This window comes from Cupressus sempervirens, chromosome 11 (assembly GCF_028749045.1).
Source record: "Cupressus sempervirens isolate cs-2001-9-10 chromosome 11, ASM2874904v1, whole genome shotgun sequence".
NCBI classification, from domain to species: domain Eukaryota; kingdom Viridiplantae; phylum Streptophyta; class Pinopsida; order Cupressales; family Cupressaceae; genus Cupressus; species Cupressus sempervirens.
Genome location: NC_143128.1, coordinates 532,916,849 through 532,924,056, shown reverse-complemented (window position 1 = coordinate 532,924,056; position 7,208 = coordinate 532,916,849). Strand labels below are relative to the sequence as shown.

At 29.7% G+C, this 7,208-nt stretch overlaps 1 non-coding gene across 1 annotated transcript; it reads right to left on the bottom strand.

Annotated features, from left to right (window-relative positions):
- Positions 1 to 3,137: 3,137 nt before the first annotated feature.
- LOC149530726 (small nucleolar RNA SNORD36) lies at positions 3,138 to 3,211 on the bottom strand. The gene has a single exon (XR_016359384.1). It is a non-coding gene; the product is annotated as a small nucleolar RNA SNORD36 (small nucleolar RNA).
- Between the last annotated feature and the right edge of the window lie 3,997 nt (positions 3,212 to 7,208).

The window sequence follows — 7,208 nt, the reverse complement described above, 5'->3', positions numbered from 1 at the left end:
GGGTCCCATCTATTGCTGTAATACAATCCTACAAATCATGAATTTGCATTCAAAAACTTATTATTATAAGTAATAATCAACATTAAAAATATGTGGCAAAGGAGAGGTACCTTGAAGTAGGGATCAAAATGATCCTTTCCAATAATTTGAGTGTTTGGCTCAATGGGCAGCATATTGTTAGCATGGAGTGCTAAGATAGCCCTCAAGACCTTGTGGAAGTATCTACTAATTGTCTTTCTTGAGGGACCAAAATTATGAGCAATCTTACAATTCCTCAAATAGTGCCCAAGTGTGTGGAGGACCATCACTAGTTGTTCTTCTAAGGTAATGTTTCAAGAATCACCAATGATTTCTTTCTGCCTAAGAATAGTGGATAGATGAAAGAAGGTTGTTCTAGTCATACAAAGATGGTCATGGAAATCAATCTCATTTTAATGAATAATACTCTTATAAAATGGGATTCTATCTCTTCTATACTTGTGCCTCTCTCTTCTAGCTTCTTGTGTAGATGCTGCAATGGATATTGCAAGGGTGACAAGAGTAGCTACAAGACAAAGCATGATTCTAGTCCTCCTACCAATGAGACCATGAATCCTTGGATCATTATCAAGATCCATCAATGACCTAGATACAAATCAATACCAAAGATGAGGAAAATAAAATATGAAACAAAATCAATTTGTTAACATGAATATTAATCTTTAAATTATAAGCTTGAAACTTATCAAATGGAGGAAGATAACTTCTTATGATCATAGTTATTGGTTGAATAAGCCTAACGATGAAAGATAGTTCTTCACTAAAACTTTGAAATTTTGTTATGCTAAAGATGGTGGTCCTACAAATATATTGAAGACGCATGCAGAGATTGGTTCAGATTTACTCAAATGGTAGAGAGAAAATTGTGACATTTTTTATTGCTTTGCTTCAAACTATCTACTAATAAATTAGGACTTGAGAACAAGGTATATCTGCATTAGTTTCATATAAAAATAAAACAAATGGACTCTTGTCCATTATCACAAAAATTCAAGACAATTTTCATTAGATAGACACCATATGGAGGAGGGCCAATGTGATAGCCATAGAGATTCAAGTTCTCTTTCAATAGACAAATTTGGAACTTTGCACATGAAGTAAATGAGTTCTTCTCTATGACTTATCCATAAGGAAATTAAATGCCAAAATAAATGTTTGAGAAGCTTGTTAGTAAGATACATTACTAGTTCCAATAACTGATGACAATTAAACAACAAGATGAAATGCTTAATTTCAATAATAACTAGAGAAATATGTCCAGCCTATTTGGGGTACTTCTTGGATATGGGAATTAATTGGCCACATTTTCAGGTTGTCAAGTTGCTATATATGGACTCATTTTCTTGAATAAGTTGCTACTTACATGTAGTGATCTATGAATAGTGCTCTTAATCTTTTATTTTTTGAAATATCTCTAGGATTAAGTTGTAATTTTTTTCATAAAGAAAACTTTTGTCACAAAGAAAAATTTATTTTCCACTGGATTAAGGTGTTAACAATTTTGTAGCAACAACAACAACATAGAGCTGGAAAGAAACTAGCAACAATGGGAAAAACAAAAATTGTAGGAGCTGCACCAACAACCATAGCAAGAATCACAAATTAAGGCTGAAATCTCTAACAATGCATCAAGAAGATAAGTTAATTACAATGGTAGGGGTTTATGATGCTACAAATGCAGATGAAGATCCCTAGGAAGAACATAATAAGAAAGAGGGTATTGTGTTTGATAAAGAAAAATGTGGAAATGATGAGGAATTGTTAGCTCTTTCACATCATGGAACTCAATTTTCTATAACCAATCTCATTGCAGAGAATCATATTAATCAACAAGACAATGATAATGATATTATAGAGAACGATAAAGATCAACAAGAAGCATAGTGTGGTGATAATGAAGAAATCGAAGGTGTTAATAATGCTACAAATGCTTTGAAAGGATCTCTTGAAGATGAAAATACTTGGGAAGAATATAATAATGAAGAGGGTATATTATTTGATAAAGAAAAATATGGAAAAGATGAAAATGATGGGGAATTTTTAGCTCTTTCTCACCATGGGACTCAAATTTCAGTAGGCAATCTAGTTGTAGAGAATCATATTGGGCAACAAGATAGTGATAATGATATTAATAAGAACAAAGAGGATTGACAAGAAATAGAGAGTGGTGATGATGATGAATCTGAAGGGGTTTATGATGCTACAAATTCTTTAGAAGGATCTTCTAAAGATGAAAATACTTGGAAAGAATCAAATAATGAAGAGGGTATTGTGTTTGATAAATAAAAATATGGAAAAATTGAAAATGATGAGGAAATGTTAGCTCTTCCTCATCATGGGTCTCAAATTTCTATAGCCAATCCTGCTGCAGAGAATCATATTGGGCAATAGGATAGTGAGAATTTTATTACAAAGAATGATGAGGATTGACAAGATAAAGAGAGTGGTGATGATGATGAACTTAACCATGGTAGAACTAAAATGACACCTCTAGATGATAGTGGGACAAGTATGTAAAGAAGAGGGATACAAGTATGTAGCAACAAAGGTGGACATGAATGTTCATATAACCTAACATCCTCTGCATTTGTCTTCTTGATAGACCAAATTTCCATCAAATAAGTGGAAAGGAGCAACAAAAATTCCAAAAATGCATTAGCTATACTTGGACTTGAGATTTGACTTGCGAATAAAATGTCCTTTTCATGGGGTCAACTGTGTCTTTTCTATTTTAATGAATTATTAGTAGGCACATTGTGCAGAATGTGCTTAATGTTTGATGTTTGAGCTATGGAAATTTAGGAATTCATGGACCACATTCATCTATCTTGTTTGGATTTCCATGAAGCACTCTCATTAATTATCATTTGACATGGGAACAACTTAGACCTACAAATGGAAATCTCTTTCATATTTAATTTGATCCCCCCATCTAAAATAGTGGCATGGACATTTAGCTTAAACCAGTGAAAATTACTTAGACTAAATAGTAAAAAATTTCTTGGCATGATAAAAGAATAATCCAAGTATGAGTAACCCAAGGAGATTTCCCCATTGTTGCCTCAATGTATCTTGAGTGCAGAACTTTACAACTAGTTTGTGCATCAATTTTAAAAAGCTCAATTTTTCATGCATCAATATAAATCAAACACAAGATTTGCATCTTCCGCACAAGAATCCAAACCTAAAAGAAAAAATCCCGCTTGCACTTCCACACTCAACTATTTAAAAAAAAACATTAAAATTTATTTTGCCTCTGTATAACTCCATTTTTTCATCTAGTCAATATAAGCAAGAACAACGGCAAAACCAGAATGCCTTGTCAAGTGTACTGTGCGCTCTAAAGTAGTGACCATCAAATACAACAGGGTTGTTGGTTGCATTGTCAATAGTCTAAATTTTATGATCCCTCATTTGGTCACTCATTACATCATCAATAGTGATTTACTTGTTCGATTTGAATTGTGTTCAATGATAAATTTAAGAAACCCCTCCTGAAAAAAATACTTAAAATGCTGGCAAATCCAACATTTTGTGGGTAGGAAAATTTTAATGTCGAGGGCAATTTTTTTGTTCCATATAGCGAAATAAAATATTATATGTTGGCAATTTTTTTCTTGCCCTAGCAAAAATAATTTAAAATGTGTCGAATTAATATTTTTCTTGCTGACATATAAATAAATGATGGTTATTTCCTCCCTTGCCAAAAATGAATTAATAATGGTCAAAACACTTTTTTTGAAGGAAAATGAATGATAATGGTCTTGGATAATCTTTAGTAGTAAATTGAAAATTTGTTTAATTTGAAAGCGAATTAGTAGTCACTTCAAGTTTCAACTTGTGTACTATCTTAGGTCTATTATTAATAATGTTGTTACATCGTTACGTCAATGTCACTATTACCAAGTTGGCTACCATCACTTTTAAGTTTTGTATTATTAATACAATAGTATTATCAACCATTGATTAATTAGAGATCAATTACTGAAGATGCATTTCGGGGCCACTCACTTGAAAAGACCTCGACTCGCATGAAATTCTTTGGAATAGAGACACGTGGGCACGAAAACCATTAAGGCATTAATTGGAATGTACTCAATGTTAGAAACTTTTGACTATCTGACATTGATGCGAGTACTTTTGGCATTTTGTACACTTGAAAATTAATAGGAATATGAAAAAACATGACATGAAAGATTGCGAATGCCAAACAATTTAATGCAACTACCATTAAATATCCTCTTCAATTTTTTTGGGCAGGATTCCTGACGATGTCCTTGCCATGGTTTGCAAGTCAGATGCCCAAAGTCCTTTTATCCAGCATGCTATATTCATGGTCCTTGGCCATGAATTATTAAGAAACAATAAGAGGTACCACGTGTCCATGAATATTGCCACCTGCTTCCTCGTGTCCCTTCTCACCCTTGGAGGCAGTCAAATATACATTCTGATGCTTCTGCATAATGTTTTTAAGGAAACATTTTTAGAAGAGGATGCCAAAATTCTTGTATTGGTTGAGTAGTACTGAGGCCAAGCATTGGCATCCCTTTTGTAGATGTAAGAAACAAGCTCTTGGAGCAAGGCATATGGAGCATTATAAAGAAGTATCCCTTCCTACTCAGCATGAATTAATAGCAATTGACTCACCATCAGAAGTGGGCACAACTTGGAAGGGATTTTCTATGGAAGTGGCTGTTGTTGGACGATGTCAGTGAGACTGACTTCACATGGATAGATGAATTCGACAACATCATCTTCTCTAACAGATTCCTCATGGAGGGACTTGAAGACCTTTCTGATTGAAGGCTTCAAGACCTTAGCCCCTCAGCCTGTTGATGCTTCCAACCTCCCTATTCCTCAGTTCCTTGTTTCGTATTTCCTGAATCCTATTTCTTTAACCCTTGCCCTTTGGGAAAAAAAATATTTTTAAGATATCTATTTTTTCTTCAGATTGGGCCTTGCCCTTTAATGTACATTGTAAATTATGAAATAGTAAAACTAGGTTGATTTAATCAGCTATTTTCAATATCTATGCTATGAATCTGTATTATGTACATTGTACACTCTAAAATATTATCAACTAAAACAATAGTTTTTGTTTTCTCAAATCATTGGTCCAGTTAGTCTACGACTTTGTTTTTGGCATCTCAACACACAGTTGAAATGTTAGTCTGTGACTTTGTTATAAAAATTAACTATTAATAGTTATAAAGTTAGAACTTAGAAACTAAAAAAGGGTTTCAACAATCCCTTTATGGTTTCATATTTGATTAATGATTTATAGTAAAAAATTATTCAATTAAAAATTATCCAATTTAAAGTTTTGTAATTTCTAAAACTATTTTTCTTTAATCTGATTGGTTAAAACAAATGGAGTGATAAGAGTGGATTTCAAGGAAAGCTAAAGATTATAACCTTAACAAAGTTAAATAAAATTTTGATAATTTGTGTCAATTTTTTATTTCATACCTATCTTGTCACCTAACCTTTTTTCATTATGAAATATTTTAAATGATGAAGAATAGTTTATAAACAATTATCATAATTTTCAATATATGATAATAATTTATAGATAATTAAACTATATTACATTTTAATTTTGAAACTAAATAATAAATATGAATAAAAATATAGCATTTGTAATTATATTTTTAAATTTAAATTACACTATTGTCATTATTATTTCACATCTTGCACCAATTTTATTTTATAAAATTTGATATATATTCATCGGATTTTTCATATCATCTTTACAATAAAAAGTTTATAATAGAAAAGAAAATCATTTCTATAATAGAAAAGAAAATCCTTTATATATATATATATATATATAATTTTATTTTTTATATAAATAATTAAATTAACATCATGATTTTGACATGCTCAAACTTAAAAGTAAAATAATAATAATTAATAACAATTTCTTTAACAATATTTATTTCAATATTTTTCTCTATATTAATTAATATACTATTTAAATTATTTTCATGTTAATATTTTTTAAATCATTTTTTGACTAATTCTATCAATTGTCTTGCCACGAACTTAGTTGATATGGAACCTTATTTAAATAATTAATATTAATTATTTGAAAGGTTTAAGTTTTAACAACCATGGCTCTATTTTAGGCCAAATTTTAAAAGATTGAAGTTGAATTCTATTTCTACTCAAAAGACACATGTACTCGAAGATTCTACCCAAAATCTTGATCGTTGACTAAAAGAAAGATCGACGACCTAAGATGAATTTTGGGCCAATTTGAGGAATGGTTTCCCATGTGCTTAGATTCATCTAAAATCATGACAAATGTTTGTCATTGCAAAGCTCAATTAAGTTTCAGGATTCGACCAATATTAACAATAATTATGTTTATAAACAATTATCACAATTTTCAATATATGTTAATAATTTATAGATAATTGAACTAGATTACATTTTAATTTTGAAATTAAATAATAAATATGAATAAAGATATAGCATTTGTAATTATATTTTTAAATTAAACTATTGTCATTATTATTTCATATCTTACACCAATTTTATTTTATAAAATTTAATATATCTTCATTGAACTTCTCATATCATCTTTACAATAAAAAGTTTATGATAGAAAATAAAATCATTTCTATAATAGAAAAGAAAATCTTTTATTTATATTATATTATAACTATTATAATAATTATTATAAATTATATTATATATATAATATTTTATATAAATAATTAAATTAACATCATGATTTTGACATGCTCAAACTTAAAAATAAAATAACAATAATTAATAACAATTTTTTTAATAATATTTATTTCAATATTTTTCTCTATATTAATTAATATGCTATTTAAATTCTTTTCATGCTAATATTTTTTTAAATCAAATTTTAACTAATTCTATCAATTTTTTTGCCACAAACTTAGTTGCTATGGAACCTTGTTTAAATAATTAATATTAGTTATTCGAAAGGTTTAAATTTTAATGATTCATGATTTGATCCAGACCGTTCAATAATATAGATTAATGATCGCGACTCTATTTTGAGTCAAATTTTAAAAGATTGAAGTTAAATTCTATTTCTACCCAAAATCTTGACTGTTGACTAAAAGAAAGATCAATGGCCTGAGATGAATTTCGGGCTGATTTGGGAAATGGTTTCCCATATGCCTCAATTC